The sequence below is a fragment of the Alosa sapidissima genome, chromosome 23, assembly GCF_018492685.1.
Source record: "Alosa sapidissima isolate fAloSap1 chromosome 23, fAloSap1.pri, whole genome shotgun sequence".
NCBI lineage: Eukaryota > Metazoa > Chordata > Actinopteri > Clupeiformes > Clupeidae > Alosa > Alosa sapidissima.
In genome coordinates, this window is record NC_055979.1 from 18,101,396 (window position 1) to 18,113,875 (window position 12,480).

Sequence of the window (12,480 nt, forward strand, 5' to 3'; positions counted from 1 at the left end):
ACGTAAAAATCCGAGCGTAAAATTAATTGCGTAGATTCCTATTGTTAGGGAGAAATGATAAATTAGGCTTTTATGCGTGGTAGCGGTGAAGGGATTTCCTTGAGGGAAGACAACACTGTCGCACTCTGTTGTAGGATATAACTTTAATGATATATCAAGTATGTATGTTCCACAAAAACAGAGATACATCTGACTGATGCCTGTGTACCCCTCATAGCGAATGTACCATTATCACCCCATTACAAGTTTCACATGTAAAAGATAGGCTTCTGTGTCTTTAAGCTGAAACACTTAAAGTTTATTAGGCTATTATTATTATTATTATTATTATTGGTATTATTAGCCTATAGATAACATCTGAAAATGTAGGCAGTGTGCTATGTCACCTAAGAGATAGAAGTTATCGCCGCTGCCCGGAGCACCTCGGTGGACCACACAATGAGTTACAGCCACAGGCGACAAGTGAACCACGGCACCCATATTTACAACGCGCAAAGAGCGCGCCACGATGTAATTAACGAGAGAGAGAACGTCTGATGAAAAACCCATGCTTTGTTTCCACAATGATTCAATGAAATGTATGATGACTTGACACTCATTTCAAAATAAATCCTTCAACTTCATTTGGTTAAAACAAAGCCACAGACACCACAGAGATGCGGTCATGGTTTTTCAGGTGGCGTTGATTTGTGGCTGCAAATTACACGAGTCAAGTAGCGGAACTTGTAGACATGTTAGCTGTGTTATTTGGTGTGACTTCTGATGGATTTACATTCATTCTTTAGTGTTTTGATGCTCCAACCTACTCTTGCCCTGAACTTCAAACAAGAGTTGCCATTGTTTAAGGAAGTGTGTGGGTTAATTGCATATCCGTGTGTTACAAATGTCTTGAGAGCAGTCCAAGTTGATGATCTCATGTTGATAATCCTTCCATGGGATGGAGAATGCATTTGTCAGGAAAATATGTGAAATGGAAAATCAGTTTGGTTCGTTGGGTAACCATTTTAAACCATACAGCTTCACACCCATTTTGGTTACCATGCAATTTTGAGATCATTTCCAAATAGGAATGTTTGTGTCCTGTTTTCAAATGAAAGTAAAATTGGCATGGTCGGGGAAAGAATAATTGTCAGTGTGTGCATGCATGTGTATGCATGTGTGTGTGTGTGTGTATCTTTGCGGTTCTTGAAGGTAACACCTCTCTGTTTCCCTTAGTCTCTCATGAATGGTTTTTGGCTCTGGGCCCATGTGCAGATTAATATTTCACCCTCTGAAAGGCCACCAGAACTGCTTTCATCTCCCCACACTCACACACAAGCCCGATCACTCCTGGTATTACGCACTGTAAGTCTGACTGACCATTCCGAGGGACTGTAAAAGATTCCGTGGTCCAACTTCTTAGGAGCAGACTGGGCTGAATCTAGAACTACGGTGTGTGTGTGTCGTGCCATGGCTGGAGCTGTGTGGCAGGGGAGTGGTGGTGGCTAAGTTCTTATTGTTTGAGGTGGACATTACTCTCATTCAGCATGTGTGATCTGACCCAGTCTTGTGATTGAAGTAGTTGTTGGTGAAGCAGTGTCTGAACTGTATATGAGGAGAAATGCACCACGTTCTGTAAAATAACCCCACATGAGATGAAACTGCTGTGTGTGTACTCATACTCTGTGTGTGTGTGTGTGTGTGTGTGTGTGTACTGGTCTTGTTTTGGAAACTCCCAAAAACAGTTCACAAGTAACGAAAGGTTTGGACTACAATACCCTTGTCTGCTTTATATTGCTGGTCATGTGCCGTATTCTCTGTAAAAGAACCCCACATGAGATGAAACTTAGATTAGTTCATTTTTTCATACTATGTGTGTGTGTGTGTGTGTGTGTACTGATCTTGTGTTGCAAACCCAGTTGTTCACAAAGAATGAAAGAAAGATTTGGCAAAGAATGTCCTTGTAGTTCCCACTTTCCAGAGGGCATCGTAAAAGCCTGGCATTCCTGCACATCCCGAGCCTCTGCGGGTTTTAAGTGTGAAATCCGAACAGTGTGGTCGTCTCATAGCTGCTCCCCCAGCGCCTCTAGCAGCGTTGGGCGGAATCCAGTGGACATCAGAAGGGGTGATGGACACCACCGATGGTCACAGATGGACGTGTGTAATCGTGGCTCAGACAAATGAGCTCTTTCAGAGGGACTGAGAGGAGAGAAACCTAACAGCGAAGGGAGCCAGCAACGCTGAGCATCGAACGGAGTTATGCCAGGCATCCGATCCAAAACCTTCACTACAGAGTTACCACACGTTTTATAGGCAGCACACTCACACTGCACACTCGTACTTTACCACAGGGGCATAATGGGAAGACTTTGATGCCATCCCCCTGGGAACTCCAGCTCTCTTTCTCTCTCTCTCTCGCTCTCTTTTTTGACACTTGTTTTTCTTTCTTTTTTTTCCCGCAATCGTAAGATGGTTTTTCTGGAGCATGGAAATGCTTGTTTTGGGCCAATTAAACCCCCATCAGCCTGCATGTGCTGACTGGATCTGGGCTTTGATGGCACGGCCGTGGCACCCTCTTCTGTTGCGTTCCACCACCATAAAAGCCACATCCTCTCGCCCTTCCTGCAGCTACAGGCCCAGCCGTCTAAACCTTCAGGTAGCCGGCACCCGTGTGGAGGGGTGAGTATGCAAAGTATCGGATTCAACAACAACATGCAGATATGAATCTTAAGTATTTGTATATTTCCACTGCAGGGATTTGTGTGTGATAGTTGGTTGTTGCTGTACATGGATACACCACAGTCATTAAAAAAAAAATCAGGAATTCAGCAAACTGCATTCATGGTTTTAACCCAAAAGCCACACTGTTAAAGTGGAGTATAATATTACTCAGGGCCCTTATCGGTTCTGCTTCTGGTCTTTGTGAAACTAGCGGTTTCACTGTAAGCAGAACCAGATGAGATCCCCAGGCTTCCACCCTTTCCATCCACTGCATGTGATGTTGTATTCTGGTAGTGGCCACACAGTCTCTGGGGCCTTTAGGTCAACAGAGAGACACATGCAGGGCCCATCTGAGAGAGCCTGCTGAACGCTTCCCCATGGACCATAGCTGAATGATGACACTTTCCGTCACGGACTTGTGACACAGACGGCTCAGACGAATCCACCATGCCTAGATGCAGACACGCGGTTCACTTCAGACAGACACACACACACACACCACTGGAGTGAGACCTGTTCAAATTCCACCCCCCCCCACAAATGGCACAGAGTGAAGCGTCCCTAGTGCATTGAAACCTTTTTCCATTTACATACTGACACAGAGAAGCATGTTCATCAGTGGAGGAGTGTGTGGATGTTTAGTGGGGGAATGTTGGGATGTTTAGTGAGGAGGTGTTGAGATGTGTAGTGGGGGTATGTTGGGATGTTTAATGAGGTCGTGTTGGGATGTTTAGTGGGGGAATGTTGGGATGTTTAGTGAGGAGGTGTTGGGATGTTTAGTGAGGAGGTGTTGGGATGTTTAATGAGGTCGTGTTAGGATGTTTAGTGGGGTTGTATCGGGATGGTTAGTAGTGGTATGTGTAAATGTTTAGTGGAGTCGTGTTAGGATGTTTAGTGGGGTTGTATCGGGATGGTTAGTAGTGGTATGTGTAAATGTTTAGTGGAGTCGTGTTAGGATGGTTAGTGGGGTCGTGTTGGGATGGTTAGTTGGGGCGTGTTAGGCTGGTTAGTTGGGGCGTGTTAGGCTGTTTAGGGGGGGTCGTGTTGGGCTGATAGTGGGACGTGTTGGGATGTTTAGTGGAGTCGTATAGGGATGTTTAGGAGGGGTCGTGTTGGGATGGTTAGTGGGATCGTATTCGGATGTTTATGGGGTCGTGTTGGGATGTTTAGTGGGGTCGTGTTGGGATGCTAGTGGGACATGTTGGGATGTTCAATGGAGTTGTATTGGGATGTTTATGGGTCTCGTTTGATAGCCCTGGAGGGGCTGTACGTCCTGTACATCCTTAAATGGTAGTCGCCATGACAGCGTCAACAATGGAGGTAGTGAGTAGGGCAGTCGAAGGAACAGAGGCCTATTCAGCCTGCTGGAGAACACACGTGGATATGAGACACAGCAACACACACACACACACACCCACACACATACACATGTGTGTGCGCGCACACACACACACACACCTATACCTACACACATCTATATGTGTGCACACTCTCACACACACACACATACACATGTGCTCTCTCTCTCTCTCTCTCTCTCTCATACACACACACACTAAAAAAAACAGGGAGACGTAATTCACCAGGACAGGCATATGGGCGGGAGATGACAAATTACATGTCACTCTGAAACAGAAAAATCTACTAAGGGCACTTAGGGAATGTGAGAGGGCACCGGATTAGACTCTGCAGTGCACACACACTTTTATAGTACCAGTATAGTATCACATAGATAGATAGATAGATAGATAGATAGATAGATAGATAGATAGATAGGAGAGAGAGAGAGAAATACTTCACAATTCACATCACAATATTTCTGCACAATGAAATTCTTACTTTGCACATGCCACTTAGGGAACCAGGGGTAGGGTTACATTAATACGTAATAAATGCATAATATTATAGCATAATATTAGGCACTATTTTGGTAAAAAGTTTTAATTAAACATCTCCAGAGAACTGGCTTTCGAGGACAGTGTAGACTCTAGACAGTCACATATGCAGTGAGCGCAGGTGTCAAATGACCTGCACCACATCATTCACTAAGGCCTCGCACTGCTCACAAGGTCAATAGTTCTCCCTAACCACCTGCTCTTTCATCCAGCTGGCTCTGTGTGTGTGTATGTGTGTGTGTGTGTGTGTGTGTGTGTGGGCATGTGTATATTGGTGCATGTACAACATGGTGTGTGTACCACAGAGTCTAAAGTTCAAAGGTTAAAAAGTCGTTCCCTGATGCTGTGACCTTTCACCCTGCACTGGCAGCATGGTATTGGTGACCTGGTGGATTTTCTCCCAGAATGCAACACTCTCTTTTTACCCCACACATGCCCAGATTTGTCAAGGAGGGCTGTTGTCAAGGACACGGTGGTATATTCAGAGTTTATCTGTCATACTGTACACACACACACACACACACACACTATATATACAGACATACATACACATACTATATATACACACATACGGTTAGTATCACAGATACACAATACAAGCAGACAAACACATTAACATGGCAGCAATGCACACTGGCACTCATGCATACTGTACACATGCACACTGAACAATTACATACAAACAGCCCACTGACCGATGAGGTTAGGATGACTGCCTAGTGTCACAGTGTAAAACGACTTTGTGTCTTACTATAACCCTTTTTCCATCCAAAAGATAATTCGCTTAAAAATGATGCGCATCAAAAAGTTAGTGCAACACATGTGATTGAAAAAGACTTATACTGCTGTAACGTCGGTTATGTTGCGCTAAGTTAATTCGTTTGGCAGAGGTGGTTAGCGAGCTGCGAGAGACATAAAAATGATGGAAAAGGTTTCAAGCGATATGAGAATGGTGATGGAAAACCAACTTATGTTGCACTAATGAATATCTTGATTGCAAGCAGCTATGAGCAGTACTCGATGCCCAAGACAAATGATTCCTCCTGGGGACAATAAAGTTAATCTATTCTGCTCTGACCACACGCACATAAACTAGCACCTACTAATCGCAACTGCAACTAGCATAACATTACAAAGGGCTTTAAAAGCTCATGTGTGAAACAGAGTAAACAGCACATGACTCCTCACTTGACTTGTGTGTGCTTGGTGTGCTTGTGTGTGTGTGTGTCTGTGTGTGTGTGTGGCTGGTGTGAGTGTCTGGTGTGTGTGCCTGGTGTGTGCGTTTTTGTGTGTGTGTGTGTGTGTGTGTGTGTGCCTGGTGTAACTGTCTGGTGTGTGTATGTGTGTGTGTGAGTGTCTGGTGTGAGTGTGTGTGTGTGCCTAGTGTGTGTTTTGGGGTTGGCACTGGGGTTAAGTCTGCCTCTGAGGGCCCTTCTCCCTCTGAGGTGCTGGAATCCCCCTTAACACACTGTGACCAGTTAGTGCAGTGACCTACACGGGAATGTTAATCCCACACACACACACACACACTCTGTGACTCATTAATGCACTAAAACAATTGACGATCGAGATAAAGTGTGGGTGGGTGAAGGTGATTTTTTTGACGAGCCGCGAGACTGTTGCAGCCCTCCGGACAGATGGTGACATTTGGTGCGTTTACACATGAAGTGGAAACTGATCTCGTTTTTATGTACGTCTGCCTTCTGAGCGGGTATCCATTTCAAAAGAGCACCCCGCCACACACACACACACACACACACACCACATACACACATACACACACACACACACACACCACCCTGAGTGCATACCACAGAGCAGCCGAACATGTCTGAAAATCATTCATGGCATGTTTATTTTTTATACACACACATTCACTCTCTCTCTCTCCATCTCCCTCTCTCTCTCTCTCTCTCTCTCTCACACACACACACATGCACACACACACACACACACACACACACACACACACACACACACACACACACACACTCTACCAACCTGACCAAACAAGCCTCTTCATACCACTGTGTAGTATGAATTTACTATGATTTTCTTTTAGATAGAATATTTGTGAAGCGTTATAAGTGCATTAGTGCATTTTATTTGCATAAACTAATCTCTCTGTTTACTTTGCAAAGTGAGACGCCAATCTGCCATGCAGCCAAAACAGAGAATTCCCCTGCTGAGTGCCTCAAACAGAATTCAGAATTCGTACTCGCATCAAAACCTGCCCGTTTTTCTCATCTAAATAAAACAATCCTGATTTCTGTTGAATTTCTTGCTGTTTGGTTTGTGAATGTGTAGCCTTTCAGTTCTATCTGCCTGAAACACTTCCTACAAACATCACCAACTGTCAGTCTGTGCAGTATGTTTACATACAGCATTGATCATGAACATATGGCGCCCTCTATATAGGATAAATCAGGAATGTACGCTGTGACACGGCTATTCATCAACGTCATAGTCATTTATCAGGACACACACCCCTCTCAACAAGTTACACTCAAAAGACACACACACACACACACACACACACACACACACACACACACACACACCATCAGGCAGCATTCAGAATCCACTCACACCTCTCAACAAGTTACATTCAGACCACATCCGCAAAGTGAAACCTTGAAAGCTGACACAGAGAGAGAGATAGAGAGAGGGAGGGGCATGGCGCAAGCAGGTTGTGTGTTTGTGTTTCAGCACTTACACACATGCACGCACACTCATATACGTACACACACACACACACACACACACACAGGCACATACCGGTATACACACACTCATAGACACACTCATACACTCATAGACACACTCACTCATAGGCATAGACACAACCACTTATGCACACACACTTACAAACACACACACACAACCAGAACACCATTGCTCCATCCACACATTCACCTCAACATTCATCTCAGGGCACACACACACGCACACATACACGCACACACACATACACACACAAACACACACACACTCTCAAACACACTGACACACACACAGACCTGATGAGTCAGGGATTCAGTGTAGAGGAGATTAGGGCCCATTCATCTAGCGCTGCCAGGACAGGTCCTCACCCGAGAGCACGATGGGAACTAAGAGTCCAGACAGATCCGGCTCTGCTCCACTATTGTGCGTCTGTGGTAGTAGTGTGTGTGTGTGTGTGTGTGTGTGTGTGTTTCAGTGGTGTGTGTGTGTGTGTGTGTGTGTGTGTGTTTCAGTGGTGTGTGTGTGCATGTGTGTGTTAGTGGTGTGTGTGTGTGTATATGTGTGTGTTTCAGTGGTGTGTGTGTGTGCATGCGTGTGTTAGTGGTGTGTGTGTGTGTATATGTGTGTGTTTCAGTGGTGTGTGTGTGCATGTGTAAGTGGTGTGTGTGTGCATGTGTGTATGTTAGTGGTGTGTGTGTGTGTGTGTGTGTGTGTGTGTGTGTGTGTGTGTTAGTGGTGTGTGTGTATGTGTGTGTGTGTGCTTGTGTGTGGGTGTGTGTGTAAGTGGTGTGTATGTGCCTGTGTGTGTGTGTTAGTGGTGTGTGTATGTGTGTGTGTGCATGTGTGTGTTAGTGGTGTGTGTGCATGTGTGTGTGTGTTAGTGGTGTGTGTGTGTGTGTCAGTTCTGTGTGTGTGTGTGTGTGTGTGTGCATTTGTGAACTTAGAGATCCGGTTAGCTGGCGTTTGCTGCTATAAAAACGCCTTAAACAGGGCTGTGTGTGTGTGTGTGTGTGTGTGAGCTCACATCTCTGTCTGTCTCTGTGTTGTCCATGTGTGTATGTGTGTCTGTGTGTGTCTGGAGAGCTTTTGAGTGTTTATTTGTGTAGTAGACAGTAATTTGACACTGGTTCTCATTTTGATTTATGAGTGTGTAAATTGACCGGTATCTCTCTGTCAGACCCAAGGACTGTAATTAAATGGTCAGAATCAATAAATCACAATCTTTCTGAATGCTCACATAATGTAATCAATTACTTTTTTAGATTATATAAAATTCATGATTTTAATTAGCAATATCGTACATAAGTCACTCCTATAAATAAACAAATAAGTCAAAGCTCTAATAATTAAGCATGAACATATGAATTTACGGACTGAATTTTGTTTGTCAGGGATAGCCATATACAATTTTACGTACATTAATACACACATTACTCTCTGCAGGGTCCAAACTCAACGTTGATACATTTGGAGAAAATGAAAACAAATAGCACAATCACCCCTTGGGGGCGCTGTGGTGCAACTGCACCCGTATCACATTTGGGTCTAAGTCTCTGTCTCCCACTCTTTTCCTGTCTGTCTCTTCACTGTGCTGTCACAATAAAGGCACAGAGCCCCAAAAAATACGGGGCAGTCGTGGCCTACTGGTTAGGGCTTTGGCCCTGTAACCGAATGGTTGCCAGTTCGATCCCCGACCAGTAGGAATGGCTGAAGTGCTCTTGAGCAAGGCACCTAACCCCTCACTGCTCCCCGAGCATTGCTGTAGCAAGGCAGCTCACTGCTCCGGGTTAGTGTGTGCTTCACCTCACTGTGTGCTCTGTGTGTTCACTAATTCACAGATGGGATAAATGCAGAGACCAAAGTCCTTATATACGTTCCTAGTATACTTGGCCTAGAAACCTGATACATTTACATATTACACACTGGGTAATTGGTACTGAATCACTGGCACTCTCACTGTTCACTGGTCACTACAGCTGTGCAGGGCTACAGGGACCATTAGAGGCGTTGCATACGGGGTTATAATATACTGTCATAACCATGCTGCGGTCAAAGAAAGCCCTCTACTCCTCGCTTCATGTCTGGGTGCTCACAGCACGTTATTATCAGACAGATCAGGGCTCTTAAAATGGGCTGCGTGGATGGAGAATGGAGTTAAATTGAAACAATGTTTTAGTAAATGAGTATAGTATGAGTATACACTCTTAAAACGAATGTGTTGAAAACAACACACCTTCTCTGTGTCCAGATAGGGATAACACATTCATTTTAAGAGTGTAGTGTGGATGTAGCCTATGTGCAGTCGTAGCCATGCGGCTGCCCTAGAAAGCCCTCTACTCCACACCTCATCCCTCACACATCCCTGGGTCCCCACAGCACGTCAGATTAGGGCTCTTAACCCAGACTGACCCTCCTCAGTACGCTAATCTTGAGCTGAGCGTTACAGCTGGGCACCGCCACTGATTACCGCAGGAGTATGGTGATCACTGCAGGGGAGATAGCAATGGCCACTACAGGCACTGAATAAATCACTGCAGGGCTACAGGGACAGGCGTAGATTAAATCCCTGCAGGACTCAGCATAAATCACTACTACAGGGTTATAACACTGACCAGTAAAGACATTGCATAAATCACTACAGGGTTATAACACTGACCACGAGCACTACATGCATGGAAATGGCATTAATCACTACAGGGTTATAACACTGACCACGACCACTACAGGCATGGAAATGGCTTAAAACACTAGCTCTACAGGTGCGGCATACAGGGTTATAACCCTGACCAGTACATACAGGGTTATAACCTATGAAGGTATTTTGGGTGCAAAAGTGGCGAGCACATTTAACTGCAGATTTTGCATGTGCACACTGTCATAAATGTCATAAATGTGTAACAGTAAAGTTGAAGTTGTACATTTTTGTTCAGTTTTTTTCAGTTGTACATATCTTGTTAACACAAAATAGGGGCTACGGGTTCACAAATCCTTTTTACAAGTACACAAATCCTATCCTGTGAGTCACAACTTTCAAGAGTCATGCACTCGACACTTTTGCTCCAATCGTTGCAGCGCAGTTGGTGCGAAACACATTTGCACATCCGTGTTTCATAATCTGAGAACATGCACAACATTCGTGCATTTGTAAACCCAAATGTGAACTAATGCATCCGAAGTGTGAAATAATTTCTCATTAATAAAATTCTACAGATCACTTTGATTTTCTTGCACGACTATTGAAGTCAATTGATACAAGTGCTCGAATCTGCTTCTACGAGTGACGATACTTTTGCTCCTGGCTAGGTGATATAATAGGAGCAAAAAGATTTGTATGTGTGCACGTCGAGCAAATCGATCGAGAAAACAAGGCGGCCGGATCTGGCAATTAGTCTGAGCACGATCCAGGATCCAGATCCGGCCGCCTTGTTTTCTCGATCGACTCTTGAAAGTTGTGACTCACAGGATAGGATTTGTGTACCTGTAAAAATTTGTGAACCCGTAGCCCCTATTTTGTGTTAACAAGATATAAAAAAATATGTACAACTTCAACTTTACTGTTACACATTTATGACTTTAGTGTGCACATGCAAAATCTGCAGTTAAATGTGCTCGCCACTTTTGCACCCAATATACCTTCATAATAACCCTGACCAGTGCAGGCCTGGCACTGACAGGGTCGTGGCACGCAGTCGAGATGGAAAAATGCTAGCACCGGTCTTCCACAGCGCCTCGCCGGCATCCCATGATGCAACAGATGAAGTACGGTATGCTGCAGTGCGGAGTTCGAACTGTTTGCGTGTGATTGGCTGGCGCTGCCACTTAACCCACCTTGCCCTCACTACATGCCTCAGCAAGATGCAGATGGTGCGTTTGTGTGTGTGTGTGTATGTGTGTGTGTGTGTGTGTGTGTGTGTGTGTGTGTGTGTGTGAGTGTATGTGTGTAGGAATATTACCTTATTCCACTAAAACATGCTTAAAAAACATCTGAGGTGAATATGAGCTTATTCTCTTTAAAACATGCTTAAACAGCTTCCATTAGATGAGTATTACCTTCTTCTCCTCTGAAATGGACATAAAAAACCTCCATTACATATTCCATTAAGTATTACCTTAGCTGACAAGAATATAATTCTATTCATGTGCAGCATTTAAATCCATGTCACATGTTTAAATACTATACATGTTTAAATATATGTTCATCCCCACTTTCGTTGTTTGTTATCAGAGGTATAAGTATAAGTATATATACTCTTTTGATCCCGTGAGGGAAATTTGGTCTCTGCATTTAACCCAATCCGTGAATTAGTGAAACACACACAGCACACAGTGAAGTGAAGCACACACTAATCCCGGTGCAGTGAGCTGCCTGCAACAACAGCGGCGCTCGGGGAGCAGTGAGGGGTTAGGTGCCTTGCTCAAGGGCACTTCAGCCGTGGCCCACCTGTCGGGGCTCGAACCGGCAACCCTCCGGTTACAAGTCCAGAGTGCTAACCAGTGGGCCACAACTGCCCCAGGTGTCAAAGGAAGTGATGTCACACCTGCAGGTACATGAAGATGTGAGAATGAGCCAGAAAATCAAACACAGAATCTGATGATTAGGTAATTTACTAATGATTAATGGATGATTCAGTAAAACAATCTCTTATTCAAACCTGACTGGATAAAGCAACTTAAAGTTAAAAGTTAAAGTTGACCGTTATTTAGCAGACGCTTTCATACAAAGCAACACGGACTTGAACCGACGGGAATCAAACCTGGGTCGTCGACCAATTGTCAGTTGGTGATGGTATCGCTGATCCACCACACCCACTAGTTCTATACTTGCATGACCTCAATGGCCACTCATAGAAGAAGGGGAGAGATATCCAGTGGTGTCGGCAGGAAACCTGTTGTTGTGGTAGTTGACACTATTTGATTTACCCAGTTCACGTCTGGGCGCCACAGCCAGTGAAACGGTGATGGTCTTCCTGGAAAGCGACAGCAGACAAATACACCTTTAGATAAGACCTTCTAAATGAAAGAATTCTAAAATGCTGATACATTTACAATGACTTCAACAGACTTATGAGTGACTTAGGGTGAGTTAAGGTGACTTGATCCTTTCATGACGAACTATAATTATTCATTATAGGGGTGGAGACTGCCAAATATCAAAAGCTTT